This window comes from Mauremys reevesii, linkage group 4 (genome assembly GCF_016161935.1).
Source record: "Mauremys reevesii isolate NIE-2019 linkage group 4, ASM1616193v1, whole genome shotgun sequence".
NCBI lineage: Eukaryota > Metazoa > Chordata > Testudines > Geoemydidae > Mauremys > Mauremys reevesii.
In genome coordinates, this window is record NC_052626.1 from 29,259,638 (window position 1) to 29,282,374 (window position 22,737).

General features: G+C 44.4%; 1 protein-coding gene and 1 long non-coding RNA gene across 2 annotated transcripts in view; one reads left to right on the top strand and one right to left on the bottom strand.

Moving 5' to 3' along the window:
• Window positions 1-22,737, top strand: part of ITPK1 (inositol-tetrakisphosphate 1-kinase) — a 237,867-nt gene that overhangs the window by 30,568 nt on the left and 184,562 nt on the right. The gene's annotated exons all lie outside the window — the stretch shown is intronic.
• LOC120403888 lies at window positions 6,397-18,477 on the bottom strand. Its single transcript, XR_005597779.1, has 3 exons — window positions 18,021-18,477; window positions 6,873-7,309; window positions 6,397-6,534 (listed from the first exon to the last, which is right to left on the bottom strand). It is a non-coding gene; the product is annotated as an uncharacterized LOC120403888 (long non-coding RNA).

Sequence of the window (22,737 nt, forward strand, 5' to 3'; positions counted from 1 at the left end):
TCACCGGGAAGTAGTATTGTTTGTGCCTTCACTGGGCCTGCAATGTGCACTTACACCTCATGTGCCCTCCAAAAACTAGCCAAATTTCTTTTCCTGTAAGCACTGTCTCAAAAACTATTGAATTTTGCACAAATGAATGTTATTTTTACAAGGGTGAGTGGTACAGACTGCAGCTGACCCATTTTGAAGCATCACAATAATAATAAATGGTAAAAGTAGGTACCTACATGCCAAATGTTCCCTCCAGGGGATCTGATTCTTTGGCTCCAGCCTGGCTCTGGCTCAGCTGATGCAGGGGAGGAATCTGGGTCCATTGTAGCAGGGCAGAACTGAGGCTGGCTTTCCAGGTGTCCATCTGAGTTGCAAAAGATTCTGGCTCTCAGGATGGCTCCTCTCTGGCATGCTCCTGCTTATCCCCTGGGGTCTAGCTGGTCGTCGGTGGTGGGGTAAATAGAACCTGGGAGAGAGTGTACTATAATTGTGTAGAATCCTGTCCCTGTCCTCAAAAAATGGACAGGTCACATGCCCCTTGCTAAATTGTCTCCTTTTTATCCTGTGTTTCAATGTACTTTCTCCTGAGCGACTTGCTCTTTATCTGACACTGATTGGCATTGTTACCAGATTTGCTCATTACTTTACTTTGGGGTATGCTCATTTATTAGGGTTACTCTTTGGAGGCGGGGGGTTCTGTAATTCTATCAACATACTGCTTGTGTCACTTGTGTTTTCATATGGAGCTCTATCCCTCCCTTCTGCATGTCCCCTCCCAATGGACCTACCCTGCAGGGCCTAGGTTCCCCAGAGTTGGGTTTCTCCAGCCCCAGAACCAGATGAACACACATTAACAGAACAAGTCTGAGCAGACCGAGTCAATCAGCACTTTCAAGCCCTGGACTCAGTGGGCTAGGCCAAGCAGCAACCCTTATATGCCACAGGTTCAGCATGTCCCTATCCCCACTTTAACGTTACAATTGTACGGGTAGTAACCCACTTGATGAGCAAACCCTACAGTAATTTTGGGTGCTACAGGGATCTTTAGCTTAAGTAAAAGAAGCGTTGCTGTAGAGTAATTGGGGAAGCTAAAAATACAAGAGTAAAGTTTCACAGAGAGAGAGAGGGAAGCAACCAGCTTAACCATAAAAGTGATAACTACACAAGGAGAGCTTAAACCAACATAAGTTACATTATTCAAGGTTAATACCTGAGGTAGAAAAGAAAATAGAGAGAGGAGGGATCTCACCCACTCCAGGAAGCTTGAACTGGTCGGGGTTCCCAGGTGACGGTGGTGGTAGCTCAGGGTCCTGAGTGCTGGAGACGTGCAGAGCCGCTAGTCAGGAGAAGATGAAATCCCAGTGGAACTGATGCAGAGTTTGGGTCCATGCAACAGAACACTCACTTGAACATAGGTAGCGGTTTTGGTAGAGAAACAACAGTTGTACAAGAGACAACACTAGATTTGTTTATGGGTAAACTGACTCAAGGGTTTTCTTTAGACTAGACAATAGGAGCTGATCACTCTTGGCTATGGGTGATGTTTCTTCCAGGGAGCTCACAATGCAATTAGGTTGCTTCAGTATTTTGGATATCTATCAAGGATTTTATTACTAGAATTGGTCTAATTGCTGAGCTGGGTGTGTGCGCATATTCATTAACATCTGGAGCAGGGATCCCCCATGATGCAGTGCTTCCCTGCTTTTCTGGTCCCAGAGTTCAGTGTGGTTCTTGCCTTGGAATCTCTGTTCTCCATTCTGTATGCTAATGGACATTCCTCCCTGTCCTGTCTTTGATGCAGATGGGGCTAGGGGAGTTGCTTTGATCTTGTCACCCCTGTCAGGAGGGATCTGGGTGTGTCCCCCACCACCCTTCACTGCTCTCTGCAAGTCTTTCCTCTGATTGGTTTTGGTTCCAGCAGAGGCTGGGGGCGGGGGTGTACTTTCATGAGTCAGACAGGCTGGATACTGTGCCCTGGTTCCCCAGAACAGAGCTGACTGGTATCAGCATCTGCTTTGCAGTGTCCACAGAAAGGTCCTTATTCCGGTGGCTGGCCACAAGCGCTTTCTCAACCAACGTGTGTCTGCAGATGGCGATGAGATCCAGGATCTCAGCATGGCTCCAGGTAGCTGCGTGAGACATGTAGTTGGGCTTCTGGAGAACTGTCACAATTGTATGGCCAGAATAATGATATACACTGGGATTCAGGCGCAAATAAGCAACATCGGTCTCTTCATCCTGGAAATTTGACACCAGGGCAGAGAGGGCACACAAGTAAACGGACAGGACAGTAACTTGTATTGGACCAACTTCTGTTGGTGAGAGAGACGAGCATTCGAGTTTACGCAGAGCACTTCTTTCACCATCACGGCAGGGCTACAGCAATGCTGCAGGTCAGTAATATCCCACATGCTTTGCAGGTTGACAACTGTTGGAAACCCGCAAAAAGTGGTGCGCAGCAATTGTGTGTGCACAAACAAGACTGAACTAATTCAGTCTGAGGCAAACCTAGCCTACTTTGCAAGAGGACGCCAGAATTCCTGATAAATGCAGAATTAGTGTGCAGTGATGGGCTTCATTGTGTGTAAACAAGTGTTTTCAAACCACATTAACTTGATTTGGTCCAGTTTAAAACCCTCATGTAGACAAGCCCTTAGTTTCCCCCACCTATCAAATGGGATAATAGTACTCTCAGCTCTGTTGGGCTCAGTTGATTGTGAATGATTATTGAGACTGTAGGATTGAGGCTGTTATGGAATTGACAATATTCATTATTATTACTTATTTATACATTTGATCTTGATAGCTGTCAGCCGTTCTCCATTCAAAATGATCTTTTTCAGGCTACTGTTCACAATTTAAAATCCAAGTTTATGATTTGACTATCCCTCATTTGTGATGTCTATGAAGGGGAAAGTATGACGAGATCATCACTTGGTACTTGGAGAATGTTATATAATATATATCTATCTCACACTCACACTTGACTTAACTGTCTAACAGGTAACGTCTTAAAAACATATTTACTTTATATAGAACATAAGCCTAGCTAATTTATTTTTTTTACATTCATAGAGTTAGGGCTTGTTCTTTGTGTATCCATTGTCTTACCACTTGGTAGACTACCACCTCCTCTAATCAGCTGAGTTCAAAACCACCTGTTTTCAAACATGAGCAAAACAAACCTTCAGCTTTAAATATTGTGGAAGCAACTTGTGTGCTGATGATGAGCTGGTTCCCTTCTCTTATTCATTCTGGGATATTAGTAATGAGTAAATCTAGTTTCCTTGCCTGTAGTTTTGATTGCTCTTATGATGGATCCTCTGCCCTGAAAAGACCATACTAATTCATGGGAAGTAGCAAGAGCAGTTGCTATCATCCACCAATCACCTGAGTATTATAATGAAATGGTGCAAAATGCAATAGACACTGCATAGGAATGGGGCCTGCTCTTAAACCCACTGAAGTCTGTTGGAGTCTTTCTATTGACTTCAGTGAGCTTTGCCTAAGGGCCATAGAGTGGTGACACTGTGCTAAACAAGAAGCCACTGAAAAACTCTCTCAAAAAATAATTTAGCTTGAGAGTTAAAAGATGCTATAAAGGTGATTCAGTTAGCTTCGAACTAAATTACCACTTCTCAGAAGGAATGATTCATTTACTTTCTCTTTCTCACATACTCAGGGCTTGTCTACTCTGAAAGTTGTTCTGGAATAAGAAAGGGTATAAATTTAATGTGGAATTGCTATTCTTGAATAACTCCATGTGTGGATGCTCTTATTCAAGGAGAAGAGCTATTCACTCCATATGTAGACAGGCCCTCAATACTCTTCTATTTACTGTTATAAAAATAATTTTATTTTAAATGATATTCATCCCAAAATGTAAAGAGATTTGAATGCATGATCTGCTGACTGAAAATTGTATCAGAGTTTAGCAACTCAGTTTTCTAATGCTTAGCATACAATATATCAATGACCAGGTAGCATCCTTGCAGGTTTTCTCATAAGGACAGTGTTTCACAATCAAATTATAGAACCTATTTCTAGCAAAATGAGGCCCAGAATATAAAAGGAGGTTCCAAGATTGCTTATTTCTCTTCTGGAAAATGGGATCTTTTGACAAAATAATACTTGGAAGTTAACAACTCTTTCAAGTGTCTAAAAAGTAGCACAAGCAAGTCATTAGGCGTCCTACGCCAGTTAGAATGCGGTAAATAGAAACCATTGGCCAGGTCACTGTCTGACAATGAAAATGGAAGCAAGTAATCAAATAGTTTGACTGAAAAAGGGGAAGGGAATTGACTGCTTTTGGCAGAGCTCAGTGTTCTAAGCTGGACCATGATCTGTGGGTTGTCCTTTTCAGTTCTCTAGATAAAAAATTCCTTGCTCATTTAACTTTCCCACCTAAGTGAAAGTTTCCAGAGGTAACCTCAGGAGTCAGAAAAGGGAGAAACAGAACAGCAGATCTAATGAGGTTTTTTTTAAACACTGTGTGACAACACTCTGCGCCCACAAGTTCCTACCAAATGAGTGATTGTGAGCCATAACTACAAAGAAGTAAGAAACTGGAATATGACTGAAGATCTCAGCAGGATGCATGACACATGATATGACTTGAACCTAAACAAATGCCTTCTCAGGCCTTGTGAAAATATAGGGAACTCCAGGTGGCACAGGAGAGCTGACAAAAGGTGCACCTATGTCTATTCTACTGCACTGGATCCAGGAAGTATGATTTTTTCCCCCCCATAAAATGGAGGTGTTAAGTCAAATTCTGCCAAACATAACTCTATCTGTCAATTATAAAAACAATTATTTTTAAGCATTCCCCCATTTTATCTATTTTAAATTTTAAACTAATGACAGCGAACATCAAGATTCAAAAATAAATCTTTATAATTGTTAAAACGTAAATTGTCAACATTGCATGGCAAGATGTACAATGTAAATAGCCTTAAATCAAACTCTGATAAGTTCTCAAGTAGCATTTTTCTTTCTTTGCCTACCTATAAATTTCAGTTACTATTGATGGACATATTTTTTCATTGGTTTGTGTGCGTGCAGTGAAATTGATATTTATCAATTACTGATTTAAAAAAAAAATCTAATCTTTCCAAGCCTAGTTGTAGGAGAAATTTCCATCTATCCTGGAGAATGGAGATCAGGAAAGTGGATGGCCAAGAGCATAACTATTCTATTGACAACCAGCTTGGGAAGACAGATTGGGCTTCTTTTCTCTAACTTGTGTTAAACTCTAGTTGAGAAACCTTTTGAGAATGTATAGGGGATTTTGTTCAGTGTGCCCTGTCAGGAAGCATCCACCAGTTTTGAGGTCACCTTTCTCATACAGAACATGCAGAGCTTGAAGAATCAAGTCCTATAACTTTAATCTCTCAAAGACACCTTTATGGCCTGGTCTTATAAGGCAAATGTGACCTGCACTTCCCAAAAGAGGGGTGGGTAGGGTGGGAGGAGCTGGGAAGCTCAGTGAAGTGCTATGTCACCTTTGTTGGTTGATGATTGTAGTACTTGGAAAATAACTGGTTAATTTGGCCATTGAGTTTGCCCATGGACAGCACCCAAGTTTCTATAGTTTAAGTGCATGGAAGTAATTGTCATTTGTTGCATGTTTTTTATGTATAAAAGGATCTGTACTAGACCTTAGAATTACTGGGTTAAAGACGGTGTTTAATATGATTCTAACCTCTGCACCTCAGGCAGAATTGTTTGTATAATCTTTGTTTTTTTCAAGATGAGTCCAGTTAATCTCTCCGTGCAAGTATGTACAGCAATTTTGCTTTTAGTGCTACAGCAACAAAAAAATTGCTGTTATTCAGAAATAAAGCAGTTCTATGCTGTAATGCCGTTGTCTGGTTGATTATTTTGATAAGGGCCTGCAGATGTGGATGATAAAAATCAGAGGATTTGGCATTAACGTCTTTCTTGTAAGAGTGATTTCAGCAAAAGTTGTTTACTTCCAGAGAGGTCTGAAGTGCTAATCCTACAGCTCTCCCCAGTACAACAAACTTGAGGCTCAGTATCTCAAGAAGCAGTGTCTCAAAAGAACAGACGCTCATCCACCTCCTCTCTGACATCTGGGGGGCGGAACATCATGAGTTTATATAATGGCAGGCATAAAGAACAGATGAAGTTGATGATAGGGTCTTATATTACTGTCCTCGTCATAGTAGCCACTTCTGAAGCTTGACACTATTGGTATAGCTACTTATGCCAGTAATATTTGACTTATAGTGTCATTAACTTACATCTCAGATATAGGACAAGAAATGTGTTGTCATAGTTTAGTCCAGACAGTAAATAATGCATCCCTAGGCATGGAACAAGGTAAGGAAGAAAGGAAGTGAGTCTCTTTTTTAATTATTAAGAAACAAGCCAAGCCTTTATTGTGTTGACTGTGCATATAAGGCAGGGGCCCAAGAATTCTGTGGTTTTTCACGTCCCATATCGACATAAAAGTTGAGGGAACTAGATGGCAAATTTAGCACGAGGATGTATACAGAAGCATCTGTTACTGGTCAACTGCTGGAGGTGGAATATCAGACTTAATGAGATAAGGATCTTATTTGCATTTTGGATAAAAGTAACTATTTTTTACTTTAAAAAAGTTGTTAAAACCCTTAAATTTTATATCCTGATTTTTATGTAAATTACTTAAAATTTAAATCACACTTTTTATTTAGGTTTTAGTTATTTAGTTTCCATTCTGTAGTCTTAAATTGCAAAAGCGGATGTTTCTTTAGTTTTCTAATTGTTAGAATTTTAGACTTTACATTGATTTCCCTCCCCCCCCCCGCCACTATGGAAATTCATACTTAATCTATATTGAAAAGGATAAGCTAGAGCCTCATTAGCACTCTTACTGTGAGAATAGCAGTCTCAAGCAAAGAATGTGTGTTAGATGTGCAACCAGCAGCATCTTCTGATAGATTGAACTTCCACTAGTCAAGAAAGCGGAATAGTTTCAACTGAGCTGTACTCCTCCCTCAGAGTTCGTAGTTTTGAAGTCAATGGGACTTGTGCTTCAAAGTTGTTTAGGTGCTGTTGGCAGTTTCACTCTTAGGTGCCTATGTATGGGTTTAGGTCCAATTTTGGCCTTTGTGCGTGGAAAAGTTCACACTAACTTTCATGTACTGCAAGTGTAAATAACCCTTCATTGTTAACAGTGAGTTGTTTTTTTTTTGTTTTTTTTTGTTTTGAGGTGATTGATAGAAGGGCATTTTCTGTTGCAAAACCCTGCAGAATCACAGCATGGTCCTTTCTCTTCTGATACTGTTAGGCCCTCAGTTGAATGACAGACCTAAAAATGAAAGTAGAATGGTGGGAACACATGGCACCTCAGCTGGAAGTTACGCTACTGATTGATTGTAGTAGGGTGTACAGTTAGCTGGGTTGATTGGCATCCTGGAGCTCTAACAACCTCCTGCTTTTAGCGAGGGTTAGACAAGATGATTATTCTCTTGCGAGACCTGTGTGCATTATATACACATTCACATCAGTATGGGGAAACAAATCAGTTTTAATGATACAATAATGGGTAGAGTGTGATTCTAGAACTAGCGGGGGGGAGGAACTTGAGATGTTTGATTAGTGTGATTGGATCTCCAGCTTTATCTGGAAACGACGTTAAAAAATAATCAAAAGAAATGAGTGACTCATTAAGATGTGCTGAGGGTGTGGTCCCTATAAATTAACAATCTAGGGCCATTTAAAGACCTGAATTGTACCTCTCCCAAGATTTGATTATCTCTTGATAACTGCACTAAGGGCACGTCTACACTTGCAAAGTTACAGTGCTGCTCAGGGACTGCCGAAGGAAAACCGCTGTTGTGTGTTCACACTGACAGCTGCTTGCGCAATAGCGTGTTCGCACTTGCGGTGCTATTTGGAGCAGTGCACTCCGGGCAGCTATCCCACAGAGCACCTCTTTCTCTTTTGCTGCTAAGACTTATGGGAAGGCAGAAGTGGTGCGGGGCGTCCTGGGTCCTGTCCCAATGCTCCGTGATGCATCGCTTCGCATCCCAGCACTCCCTGTGCTTCCATCTGCATTTGGCACCATCTTTCAACAATTTTTGTATTGCGCACCCTGCCCTGCCTCTCTCTGGCTGCAGGAATGGATCACGAGCTGTTGACCAGAATGCTGCTTGCACTGACCAACATGTCATGAGTGGCAGTGGACTTATTCCTTAAACTACAAAGGCATGAGGAGCACGACGTTGATTTCGCCATGCAGCCTACATATGACACGAGAATGCTTGTGGCATTCACGGACATGCTCACCACCATGGAACGCTGCTTTTGAGCTTGAAACAAGCACTTAGTGGTGGGATCACATCGTGATGCACATCTGTGGGGACAAGCAGTGGCTGCAGAACTTTCAGATGAGAAAAGCCACTTTCATGGGACTGTGTGATGCACTCGCCTCAGCCCTGCGGTGCAAGGACACGATAATGAGAGCTGCCCTGTCATTGGAGAAGCGCATGACGATTGCACTGTGGAAGCTGGCTACTCCAGACTGCTCCCTATCATTTGCTAACCAGGTCAGAGTGGGAAAATCGACCATTGGAGTTGTGTTGCTGGAAGTGTGCAGGGCCATTAATCACATCCTCCTCTGGAAGACCGTGACTCTGGGCAGCATGTGTTAGATTGTGGATGGCTTTGCACAAATGGACTTCCCTAACTGAGGAGGGGCAATAGATGGCAAGCACATTTCAATTCTGGCATCAGGCTACCGAGTACATTAATTGCAGGGGGTATTTCTCCAGGTGCTTGTGGATCACCGTGGGCGTTTCACAGACATTAATGCAGGCTGGTCCAGAAAAGTGCATGATGCATGCAGCTTTTGGAACACTGGCCTGTTCACGAAGCTGCAAGCAGGGACTTTCTTCCCGGACCAGAAGATCACTGTAGGGGAAGTCGAAATGTCCATTGTGATCCTGGGAGACCCCTCCTACCCCTTAGTGCTGTGGCTGATGAAGCCATACATGGGACAACTTGACAGCAGGAAGGAGTAGTTCAACAACAGGCTAAGCAAGTGCAGAATGACTGTGGAGTGTGCATTTGGCCGTTTAAAAGCTTGCTGGCAATGCCTGTATGGGGAACTGGACATGACCAATGATATTCCTAGGCTTATAGCCGCGTGCTGTATGCATCATAATATTTCTGAAGGGAAGGGTGAAAGCTTCATTCAGGGCTGGACCGCAGAGGCTCAGCACCTGGAGGCTGAGTTTGAACAGCCAGAGACCAGGGCTATTAGAGGGGCACAGCGCATGGCCATAAGGATCACAGATGCTTTTAGGCAGCAATTTGAAACTGAAAGCCACTAATATGCTGCTTTACTGCACACAATCTTGCCAGTGTAGTTGGGGCCTAAGTAGCTTTTTTGCTTCTGAGAGTTGAGGAGATTTTCTAATAAGGCCTTGTCTATACTGGCAAGTCTCTGTGGAGTAAAGCAGCTTTCTGCGGTGTAACTCCCGAGGTGTAGGCACTGCCAAGCCACTTAGTGCACAGTTGCAGCGCTGTAAAAAAAAAAAAAAACAAAAAAAAACCCCCGACGAGAGGCATACAGCTTTCTACGCTGGGGTACAGTGCTGCGATGCCAATGTAGACACCCTGGTCAATTACAGCGCTGTGATTTTCCTCTGGGAGGTGTCCCACAATGCCGGTTCTCTCCTCTGTGGTCATTGGTATGAACTCTACTGCCCTGCCCTCAAGTGACCAACCATGAACCCCACCCCTTAAATTCCTTGGGAATTTTGAAAGTCCCCTTTGTTTGCCCAGTGACTCATGCAGTGGTCTCAGCACATCTTTCCAGGTGACTATGCCTGCTCCATGCACCAGGCGATCCCCTGCTTGGAGCAATGCCAAGCTGCTGGACCTCATCAGAATTTGGGGAGAGGAGGCTGTCCAGTCCCATCTGCGCTCCAGCCATAGGAATTATGATACCTGTGGACAGATTTCATGATGCATGACAGAAAGGGGCCATGACCGGGTCACACTCTAGTACAGGGTCAAAGTGAAGGAGCTGCAGAATGGCTTCCACACCTTGTGGTAGGCAAACCACCACTCTGGTGCTGTGCCGATGAGCTGCTGGTTCTGCAAAGAGCTGGACATGATACTTGGTGGTGACCCCACCTCCACTGCAAAGGCCACTGTGGATACTTCGGTGGCTTGTGTGCCAGTTGAGAGTGGACTGAGCCAGGAGGAGGAAATCTTGGACGAGGATGTGGAGGTGGAGGGAGACCTAGACGCAGAGGATGACTTGGAGGTCAGAGATGTGTGCAGCCAGGAGCTCTTCTCTACGCTGGAGGAGGCCAGCCAGTCTCAGCTTTCAGATGTTGGCACAGCGCAAACAGGAGTGGAGGCCCCTGGTAAGTGGCTTTAATTTTGGGAATCGCTGAAGCAAGTTGTTGTGGGCAGGAGGGTTGCAGAAAGCAGGGTTGTGTCTGTATGATGCATGTGCCACCACATACCTAGTCTGAGCGGCAGAACAGGGTGCTGATTGACTCCCTCACTTCACGGGAATCTCCCTCAGAGCTCTCCACAAAACTCTCATGGAGATACTGGGCAATCCGCTGCTGCAGGTTCTTTGGCAGAGCTGCTTTGTTTCTTGCCCCATTAAGGGTAACTTTCCTGCACCACACTGCTGTTACTGGGATGGGGGGACCATTGCTGCACACAGGCCAGCTGCATAAGGACCAGGGTGGAAGCCACCGTCTTGGAGAAGACCCTCCCTTGATTCCCTGCTCACCCTCAGGAGCGAGATCTTCCAGAATGATCACAGCCTGTAGAAAATGTGGGGACAGAAATGAGTACAAGGCCCCTCCTACAGTGCTGGCTGTCCCTAAGAGCCAGGGGCGGCTCCAGGCACCAGCACGCCAAGCACGTGCCTGGGGCGGCAAGCCACGCGGGGGGCGCTCTGCCGGTCGCCACGAGGGTGGCAGGCAGTTTGCAAGCATGCCGCCGAATCCACGGGACCAGGGACCTCCCGCAGGCAAGCCAAAGGCAGCCTGCCTGCTGTGCTTGGGACGGCAAAATACCTAGAGCCGTCCTGCCAAGAGCCACATGCCCAGTGCACAGTACGGTCCTGGAACACTGATTACTCCTGCCCTTGTAGTTACTCACCATTTTGGGGGTCATGGGGCACGTGTGCTTGTCCTGGGGTCAGCCAGTTAGTGACAGGTATGTGACTAGTGGCTGTGTTTTAAATCACTGAATCAGTGGTCTGCGTGTTGCAAAGAATACTGCTTCTGTAAAATGTAGCGTTTTGGCTTCACAGAGATGACTTTGGGAGCCCAGCCTCCCTCTTTGTTATCTTTATTCCATTAATTGAAAGCAAACAGAGCCTTGCAAAGCAAATGGTAATTTTCTGAAACTTTCATAGTGCATCGTCTGCACCAATAACCATCACCTCCTAGCATTCAAGCACTGCACTCCCGAGCATAGCAACAAATATTAGTGGCTTTCAGCTTCAAATTGCTGCCTTAAGGCATCCATGATTCTTATGGCCCTGCTCTGTGCCCCTCTACTAGCCCTGATCTGTCTGTTCAAACTCAGCCTCCAGACACTGAGCCTCTGTGGTCCAGTCCTGAGTGAAGCTTCTCTTTACAAAAATTACGGAGCGTGAAGCACCCAGGTATAAGCATAGGAATATTGTCATTGGCCAGATCCAGCCTCCTATATAGGCAGCGCCAGCAGACCTTTAAAAGGCCAAAAGTACACTCGTCATTCTGCACTTGCTCAGCCTGTTGAACCACTCCTTGTTGCTGTCAAGGTTCCCCGTGTATGGCTTCATGAGCCACGGCATTAAGGGGTAGGCAGGGTCTCCCAGGATCACAATGGGCATTTTGACTTCCCCTATGTTGATCTTCTAGTCTGGGAAGAAAGTCCTGCTTGCAGCTTCCTGAATAGCCCGGTGTTCCAAAAGATGTGTGCATCATGCACCATTCCAGATGAGCCTGCGTTAATGTCCGTGAAACGCCCAAGGTGATCTACAGGTGCCTGAAGGACCATAGAGAAATACCCCTTCCGATTAATGTACTCGGTGGCTAGGTGGTCTGGTGCCAGAATTGGAATATGCGTGCCACCTATCGCCCCTCTGCAGCTAGGGAAGCCCATTTGTGCAAAGCCATCCACAATGTTACGCACTTTGCCCAAAGTCAGTCTTTCGGCGCAGGATGTGATTAATGGCCCTGCACACTTCCGTCAACATGCATCCAGCAGTCGACTTTCCCACTCTGACCTGGTTAGCAAATGATAGGGAGCAGTCTGGAGTAGCCAGCTTCCACAGTGCAATCACCACGTGTTTCTCCAACGACAGGGCAGCTCTCATTCTCGTGTCCTTGCACCGCAGGGCTGAGGTGAGCTCATCACACAGTCCCATGAATTTGGCTTTTGTCATGCGAAAGTTCTGCAGCCACTGCTTGTCCACTGCTCGTCATCCCAGACGTACATCACAGTGAGATCCCACCACTCAGTGCTTGTTTCCTGAGCCCAAAAGCGACGTTCCACTGTGGTCAGCACCTCTGTGAATGCCACAAGCAATCTCGTGTTGTAGCTACTATGCATGGCAAGATCAATATAAAACTTCTCTTGCCTTTGTAGTTTAAGGAATAACTCCACTGCCACTCGTGATGTGTTAGTGAGAGTGAGCAGCCTATTGATTAACAGTGAGGGATCCGTTCCTGCAGACCGAAGAGGCAGAGTGCACAGTACGCAAACTGTTGAAAGATTGTGCCATTTGTGGATGGAAGCACAGGGATTGCTGGGATGAGAAGCAATGCATCATAGGGCATTGGGACAGGACCCAGGATGCCCCTCTGCCTTTTCACAACTCCTAGCGGCAGAAGAGGAAGAGATGCTCTGTGGGATAGCTGCCCAGAGTGCACCGCTCCAAATACCACTGCAAGTGTGAATACACTATTGCACAGGCAGCTGTCAGTGTGAACATACAACAGTGGTTTCCCTTCAGTGCTCTCTGAGCAGCACTATAACTGCCGGTGATGTAACTCTGTCAGTGTAGACGTACCCTAAATCTGAATAGTTACTTCCCTTAAGGTGATGTCTGTGTATCTCACAGCTTAATATATGGCATCTTGAAATGTTCATGGGCAAAGCAAGAATGCATGCAAATCAGTGTGCAGCTAATATATATTTGAAGTATGTATATGGACTGCAAAACAATATTGGGCATCCGTACGTGATGTACCTAAGTAATTTTGCTGGTGGAACAATTAACTTAGTCAAGGACCAGGAATGACTGTGTGGGTCTGATTTGCAAAATCTTGCAAGCATAAAATCCTGCTTTTGCACATGTAGATGGCTTTGTACGCAAGCAGAGGGTTTTTTTTTGCATTAGAAGGCCATGAGCACCTTGCAAATATTATGGGCACAATCGGTAATGCTTGCTAAGAAGTTGGCTCTGTAGCTCATGAAGTGGGAGGTAAGCATGCACAGTCTTTCATGTATGAAATCCTAATTCTGTTATGTAGCTCGTGACATGTATAGTTCATGTGTACTTAGGCACTGTTAGGCCATGTGTTGTATGTATATCAAAGTGAAACATATCTTAGTGACTCCTCAAGGGATGAGCAAAATCAGTTGCTTAGCAGAGCTGGCTCTTCATGGGCCCAACTAAAATTCCAAGTTTCCAGCATGATTTATATAGTGGTTTTAAAATCTAAAAAATGTTAAGGGTCTTCTCATTCACAGTGGTAACTCCATGGACATCAGTGGACTCACTCCTGGATGTATAGCTCAAGGTAATTGAGAGGTGATCAGGCCCTGTGTGATGATGGGTTTTTCTAAACTAAATATAAAAACCATAAAGAGAAAATAGAATGTTGTCATTATGTATCTATCTTGGCAATACAGGCCAGTTTAGAGACCTAAGTGCCTGAGCAACTGACAGTTGTTTCTAAAGTTCTGTGTTCCTTTCTTACCTATACAATTGCTTGTTTGGCATGTGTAGCCAGCTGTAAATCTGAAAAAAGGCCTGAAATCCCTGCATAGGATTTAGTAAGAGCGTCACTATCTCAAAACTTCCTGTCTGCTGGAAATGAAAATGAGAGAAGTGAGTAGGGGAAGATGGGATCAGAATTGTCACAGTGAAATTGGTTTGTAACTGCTGCCATAGAAATTACTTAAATCTCTCATGTTTAAGATTTTCTTCTCATTTACTTGCAGTCAGTCGATAGATGAGACAATGGAGGTGAGGGTTGTGGTGGTGGGGAACCCTGGACAAAAATAGTCTGAAGTGAGGCAATCAGCTGTTTCCATGCTGTTTCTCCTCCCCGTGCATCTCCTAAACAGAAGCTCTCTTGAGTTGTTACATAGCCGCCTCCTCAGGGAAGATAGACCATTGTAACTTGGTTGCTTTTAAAAAAACAAAAACCATCTGACTTGTCATTCTAAAGTTGTTTACATTAGCTGCTGTGAACCTTCCTGTGTTATAAATGGTGCAGGCAGCTAGTTGAGAACCTAGAAAACACTAGCTCAGTCATACACATAAAGGGAAACCCGTGAAAGGTACAGCTGACTCGTTGGCCACAAGCGATGCTCTGGAGAGGCGGGGAAATGAGAATGTGGCTAACTGAACTTGCTCATATTACTATAAATATCAAGGCAGTTGCCTAAGAATCTGTGGGGCCTTTGGCCCAAGGAAGTGTGTTGTTGCCAGACTTCATCTTTCTGCACTTAAGCAGAACTGCTAAAGGGCAGGGCCGGTGCAAGGAAGTTTCGCGCCCTAGGCGAAACTTCCACCTTGCGTCCCCGCCCCGCTAACCCTGCCCCCCGTGGCAGCTAACCGAGCCCCCCCCCCAGGGAGCACCTCCCCGTGGCAGCTAACCCCACGCGGGGATCCCACCCCAGCTCACCTCAGCTCCGCCTCCTCCTCCGCTGAGCACGCCGGCGCTGCTCTAATTCTCCTCCCCTCCCAGGCTTGTGGCGCTGATTGGAGGAGACTTAGAGTGGGGCTGTGTGCTCAGCAGAGGAGGCAGAGTGGAGATGAGCTGGGGCGGGGAGCAGTTCCCCTGTGCATGCCCCCCCCTGTTACTGTGGATGGCCCTCCCCACGCCCCGCCCCTGCTCACATCCACTCCACCTCCTCGCCTGAGCGGGCTTTTAGGCGACCCCAACCACTAGGTGCCCTAGGCGGCTGCCTAGTTTGCCTAAATGGTTGCACTGGCCCTGCTAAAGGGACATCAGCTTGAAATTGAGTCAGTCTGGAGGAAAGTCGGGGTAACAGTTGGTTTGGGTTGTACACTGGGTCCTGAACCCCCTGCCAAATTTTGTGGATTCAGTTACATTTCCCAGCTCTTTTTAAAAAGGAGAAAAAAAAATCCCCCCCCCCCTCCCCCCGTAGTGAGTGTGAAAAATTGGGACACTTTTTTTGTTACCAGGGGTAGTGGTGGGGGTGCTATAATTGCGTATAGAAGACAACGCCCCTAATATCAGGATGTCTGGTCACCCTATCCTCTGCTGCTGTGTGAAAGACAGAAGCAACAAAGGAAACTGACTGTACAGGGTCACTATGATACACAAGCTGCTGTCCAGTACAGAAAGTGAACACATTGGGAAAAGTAGAAATCATTTTCTGACTTTTTTTTAAATAGGAATCTCAAGTGTTGATTATAACAGTGGTAGATAAAATGTTTTTGAGACTGATTTTTTTTTCCCAGTTGATTCTGGGTAAAAGTTTCAAAAACAGTTAAATCGTGCTGGAGCTTAAACCCCATTGAACATCAGTGAGACTTAGGCCCCTCAGTAACTAAGTGCTTTGAAAATATTCCCCTGTGTCTCTAAGGTGGTATTCTAAGGAAAGGCGTTTACAGTAGTTCTGTAGTGTAGACCTCTATCCTGCAAGCTGAACTGCGTGGGCAGTGTGTGCAGTTATGGAGCCCCACTGACTCCAGTGGAGGAGGAGGAGGAGATGGGTAGAGTGTATGTCATGGAAAACTTCCATTACCTGACAAAATGAACCCAGTTTACTGATATTGTTTACTGATATAAACCAATAGCAAACGCCTTTTTTAGCCATATAAATAGGAAGAAAGAAAGAAAGAAAAGGGACACCGCAACTTAAAAAAAACGAGTGGAGGATAGGGATAATCTTGGGGAAATATCACATACTCTAACTTTGCCTCGGTCTTTAATGAGGCTAATGAAGAGGGTAAGGGAATATGATAGAGGGGGGGATGGGAATGAAGATATGGGGTAGACACATTTCGTATGTAGAGGTAGTGTAAAGAAAGCTTGACAAAGAAAAGGGGGCCCGGATAATAATCTTCATCCTAGATCCTAGAATAAATTGGGAATTAGGAGATATAGCTATAGCTTATAAATAAATTAAAATCCCTAAATTCGGGATTGTTGCTGACTGACTGGAGATTACTATATTCTCCTATATTCAAGAAGGAAAAAAAAAAAAAAGAAAAAGGGCCTGTTAGTCTAACATCATCTGTGAATGCGGTCTTGGGTTGCATTAGCGAGGGACTGCTAGTAGTAGTATTGGGGTGCTAGTCCCCGTTGGATATGGGTTTGAGACCTCATTTCTCTCGGTTTTTTTTTTTGGGTTATTCAATTTTATTCTATTTATTAGGACCTGGGAACCAAGAGTAGGAGGGTGCTGAGATATGGATGACATGGAATGAGCTCGGTTTGTTTTCTTAACCAAAAAGAGGATAAGAGGAGATGATTACACTCTTTTAAATATATCAGAGAGAATATAAGAGGGGAAGGAGAAGAATTATTTTTCAGCTCAGTAATGCTGACACAATGAGACACACGACGGATATGTGTCAGTCAAAGAATCAGCTTGAAATTGGGTTTAATACTGGAACAGCCTACCGAGGAAACAGTGGAGGCGAAGGACCTCCATGACTTTAATTAAGCTAGATAAGTTTATGGAGGAGGATGGTATGATATAATAACGGCTTAATAGTCAATAATTCAATTACACACACACACTGGTAAATATGGGTCAATGGTATGATATAATAACCTTTTCCAGAGGTTTTGGCTGAGAGTCTTGCTGCCTGCTGGGTTCAGCTGAGCTGCCTATTTATTTGGGGGAAGGGAATTTTCCCTCAGGGAAGATTGGCAATGGCCCTGTTTTTTTTTCCCTTCCTCCGAGCATGGGGGCAGGGGTCGCTGCTGGGGGTGTGTGGTGTGGCCTGCATGGCATCTTGCAGGAGGGAGGGTCAGATGATTCTGATCTTGAATTCTATGATTGTTTCCAAAGATGCCTCATGAATAAAATCAGAACTTAACCTAGAGTAACTGAAAGTCCATGTTTTCAATCAGACTTTAAAGGCAGCATTTAGACAAGCAGTTTGACACTACTTTAGAGGCTGTTCAGCTTGAATCCTGTCCTTGAGTCAGTTTTTAGTACCCTTTGTATCTGGGCGGGGAGGGGGAGAGGAAACAAGATGGAAAATGCTTTATTTAATTGCTTACGCAACAGTTTCTAGTGTACCAATCCTGCAAGATGATCTGCTATTTTAGGTTCTGTTTTTGTTTGCAAGGTGCCTTGAAGCATGGTAAAATCAATCACTAATGTTGTCCTTCCTGTCAGGTAATGGTACTCTTCTTCCATTGACATGCTCTCTGCCTAACCCTTCATCTTCCATTGAATCCACAGGCATACTCACTAATCATCTCTGGTTTTGGCTGTAGTGCTAAAGTGTCATTTTATCACTTAGTTTTGCACAGTCTTGTGTGATTCACATGGTAATGAATCATCCTCATGGCCACTGTGAAACTCCACCCACCAATGCTCTGTCTTGTTGCTTCATGGGGAAGTTGGGCACATCAATCAATGGAGTGGCATGAAAAAATACAGCTATAGTTTGTGGGAAGCCAGACTGACTTATCTTTGGCAAGATCCCTTCAGTAGGCTTCCAAAGGAGGTGAAATCACCCTGGAGGAATTTTTCTTTAAAGTGATTTGTTTTATTCAGTATCTATCAAAATGAAGCTATCAAGTGAAAAATAATATATGCAAAAATACCTTTACCTGCGCTGGTGATATCTTTTCTTTTCTCCATTTCAGTAATCAGTCTCTAATTTTCTTTGTGTTTTATACAGTGGGATTACTCCTTTGAATTGTGTGGAATAGTGGAACTAGACTGATCAGTTTCACTTTTGTTTCTGGTCACTCTTTTTTGCTCTCTGCTTGTCTGTTAGCAGCATTTTAGGATTACGCAACAGCAGCAAAATTTATGTTTAAGTCAAAATGAAAGTGTTTCACTTGTATTAAGTTTGATACAAGGATTTTTATCAATTCTAACTTGGGCCTAATTTACCTGATGCTGTCCCTTTTAAAACTTGCCAAAATTAAAGATGAAGACTCAAGATGTATCCCTAAGGAGTGAGTGTCATGCTGTCTGGTGTGGTTCCTGACCACAAGTGCCAACCTGAGGGCAGACTGTCAAAAAACAGGGAAGACCCCAAACTGGTTGTATGTTCTATAATTAGATTTCGCCACCCCAGTAACAAGTGTGAACTCCTGAAGCACTAGAACAGTCTTACCATGACGTCACAAACAGTCCCCTGGAGCATTCCAGTCTCTCTTGGCACCCAGGCAAGCTGGACTTAATGCTGCTAGTTGGTTGCCATATGCCAAAGATCTAAAAATATTCCAATTGCTCCCAGGCCCAAGAGACCAGTTACTTACATCAGGTCAATTTGTGCCTCAGATCTCACACCAAAAACTATGCTTGTAGCCAATCCTGTAGTAAAATAAGGGATTATTTAACTAGGAAAAATAAGAGTTGTTTGCAGGCTAAAGCAGGCACATACATATACTAGTGCTTTCAGTTAATCACAGTTAATGCATGTGGTTAGCGCACAACAAATGAACATGCTCTTCTTTTTAACGAGCGTTAATCGCACACCTCTGGAGACTGGATTTGGCAGTGGCCAGGTGGGGAGGGTGGCAACAGTTGTGGCAGCGAGCAGGAAGTGGCTGAGGACAAGAGACTGAACAATTTTTTGGAGAGCCAGTTAAACATCTTCCAGGAGGAAGAGAGGAGCCCGGCTCCTGCCACCTGCACCGTCCCCCTTCTCCCCCGGACAGGGATAACCTTAGGGGTGAACAAGGGGGCCATTGTCCAGGGCATCATGCTCAGGGAGGTGCTGCTGTATGCTTCCAGGGTAGGGGTTCCCTTTCTCGTGTCGCCCTGCTCCTCTGTTGCTGCCACCCCTCGCCAAGCTGCTCCGGACTGGAAGCCTGCCTTCTGTCTGTCTGCAGAGAGCGGGGACGGGGGGCTGATGTTGGGGTGTCCCCCTTCCCGCACCTATGTACCCAGTCGCCACTGAGCTAGCCTCAGAGAACAGGGGGAGCCTGTCTGCTGCTGCTACCAGCTTGTGAGTGAGTGTTGCCGATAGCAGCTGCTGCTGGCTGAAAAAATGTTCAGGCTTCTGAGTGCTCTGCTTAAAGAGACTGTGCTTCTGCTCCCACTGTTTCCTTCCCCCTCCCCCCCATGCATACAAATATTTGTAATAAAAAATATTAAGTGAGCACTATACACTCTGTATTCTGTGGTGTAACTGAAATCAATATATTTGAAAATGTTGAAAACATCCAAAAATATTTAAATTGTTTAGCAGTGCAATTAAAACTGCGATTAATCATGACTACTTAATCTCCCAGTTAATCACGATTATATTTTTTAATCGTTTGACAGCCCTAACATATACGCAAATGAATTACAATCTATGGTTCCAAAATGTGACAGAATTATAGTAAATCTGTCATCATTGAATGTCTTATAGGGCTAACCTAGATTGACCCTGGGGATCTCTGCTTTGATTCATAGCTCCAGCCCTGTGATAATCCAAACAGCAAAAATAAATACATTAAAAATAAAAAGAGAATTTTCTTGTGTTCCCTTTCTTCCAGGATTTGAGCTGATGGGTGGACTTTCTTGCACATAGCACCTTTATGGGTATGAGAGGGCCATGAACCAAGTCATTGTATCGTGATGTTCCATAATGGCCTTTTTAGTTTTTGATAGTCTTCCTTGATGGGCAGTGGACTGTTCCTGCTGATTGGGTTCACAGGTTTCATAGCAGGCATTTTTACAGGTTATAAAGCAGAACTTGCATATCCCCTTATAGCGTGGGATACGGACATGACAAGTGAAATTAATGCATGCAGCAACTTACAAGCATTCCACATACACATTTTTGTAAGTCTTAACATCTGTCTTGAACACCATTAATATGCACGTGAGCTGGTTTGGTTTCCAGCTATGCATTTGTCAGTGCTCAACTGACACCTACAGCCTTGGCAAGAGCTGGCACATGGTTTGCCAGCATAACAGTGAACAAAGCAATGGAGTTGATCAGTTGAGGGCTTGAGCTGTATCAGTCTAGAGCAGTGGTTCTCAAAGCCGGTCCGCTGCTTGTTCAGGGAAAGCCCCTGGTGGGCTGGGCCGGTTTGTTTATTTGCCGTGTCCGCAGATTTGGCCAATCGCGGCTCCCACTGGCTGCAGTTCGCCGCTCCAGGCCAATGGGGGCTGCAGGAAGCAGTGTGGGCCGAGGGATGTGCTGGCCACCCTTCCCGCAGCCCCCATCGGCTGGGAGCAGCGAACCGCAGCCAGTGGGAGCTGTGATTGGACAAATCTGTGGATGTAGACGGTAAACAAACCGGCCCGACCTGCCAGGGGCTTTCCCTGAACAAGTGGTGGACTGGCTTTGAGAACCACTGGTCTAGAGTTCAAAGTGTGAAGATTCCTAGCAACTTCTGTTCACTTCAATTATTTCCTGCTATAGGGATATTAAAGAAGGTTTATATTAGACATGGTTTATATGAAAAATGATTTATTGTTGAATGATACTTTATAACTGAAGGTTTATGTTAGAAGTAAATGTGATTCCCAACATTTAGCCTCTAACCTGCAAGCCACCAGCTGTGTCTGTGTGAAGCCTGCTCAAAGAGATACTTTGTATAAAACTTGTTAAACCTCAATTGACTCTAAGTGCCTGATCTCTAAATTGGTAACACCCCAAAAGGTAGAGACAGTGAAATAGATGTAATTAAGATAGAAAATGTATGTGAATGAGTGCCTAGTTTAAAGAATGAATGAATGGTTAAGGAGTTACCAGCCTGAAGAATTCAATGTCGGCTGAAGAAGGTGTCAAGTGGGATCAACCAGATGACCCCCAGAGGGCAAACTGGAATACACCCCACCACACCTCAAAGGAAGGAAAAAACAAACATCGGATAACATGGAGCCAGCCACCTGCTGATTGATTTAGCAACAGCAGAATGAAGCAACTCTCATGGACTGACATAGGAATAAATTCCTATAAAACTGGACTCTGAAGACTGAGGACTTTGAGTCTATGGTTCTGCTGCCAGCCTCCAGGAGCATCAGGTGCATCTGACACAGACTCGGCTCCATCCTCATGACCAAGATACCTGGCCAGTAACTTGGCATGAGCAACGTCTAGGCTGGTAACTATAACACCTATACAGAACCTGAATGAATGATTGTGTGAATAAATATGTGTGTGTGTATAAGGAATAAGTAGTGATAGAAATAAGTAGTAAAGCAACGTTGTTTGCTTTTGTCTTTTGCTTTACTGTTATATTTACAATAAATGTGGCATCTTTGCCTTATCCCTCTTAATAAGAGCCTGCTAGTTTTTATTGGTATGACATTTTGGTGGAGAATAGCGAAAGGGGGATTATTGGTATTTTTGCCTCACTTATTGTAAACCAATCTGTGTGCACACAACCGGCTCTACAGAGCACGGTTCTATTCTTGGTTAACCAAAACCTGCTGGCCCCTGTGTGGGTAGCAGGAAGATAAAGAGCTCATAAAATTAACAAAACCTGCTGGCCTCCGTGTAGGTAGCAGGAAAAGAGGGGGAAAAAAAAATCAAATCAGGGGCAACAAGAGGGTCCCAGGGACCAGACAGTGCTGCTCGCTGAACAAAATTAAAAATCTTTAAGAAAAGACAAGGCAGAACAGTCTCAGAGGGAGGAATGCAGTTTGAAGGAGCTCCAACCTCACCTTTTGTAAAAGAAATAACACCCTTTAAACAAATCCTTCAAAGATATGGGTACAGTCCTTGGACTGAACAAGCCCTTGCAGATATCTGCACCATTTCGGACCTACAGGATAGATTGGCCCAATATATCCTCATATGCAAACCCCCAAATGCTGCAGGGATCTGGCTGCTGTGGAAGGCTTGTAATGACAGCTGCCTCCGCCTAGCAGCCTGTAAAGAGAAGAAAATATATCTAAAAGAAAAATTATCCCAATTGGAAAAAGGGGTAGAAAACTGGAAAGTAATGGCACATTGGGAAAAAGAGTCTTGGGACCCCCCGAAAAACATGGGAAGAAAATATGTAAAACAACCATTGTAAGCTGCTCTTTTAGGAATTAAGGGTTATAGTGCTTAATATTTATCAGTTTGGTTTTTTTTGTTGTGGTTGGTTGTTCACAACTGTTGGGAAAATGTAAAAACAAAAAACTGCATCAAGATTTACAAGCCTCTGCTGCAAAAGCAGAGAAATAAAAATGTATGTAGTACCCAAACCCAGTTAAGTGCCCTTAAGGTTGGGTACAGAGTTAAAACAGCACTCTCACATCTTACAGCAGCAGTAACATCAGAAGAGAAAACATTTGAGACCTCAGAAGGGGCAGGTTTTTGGGACCCCTCTGGAGAGTGGGAAGGGGAATATTTGGGTAGATTCCTCCTCCTAGGGCCAGAATGCC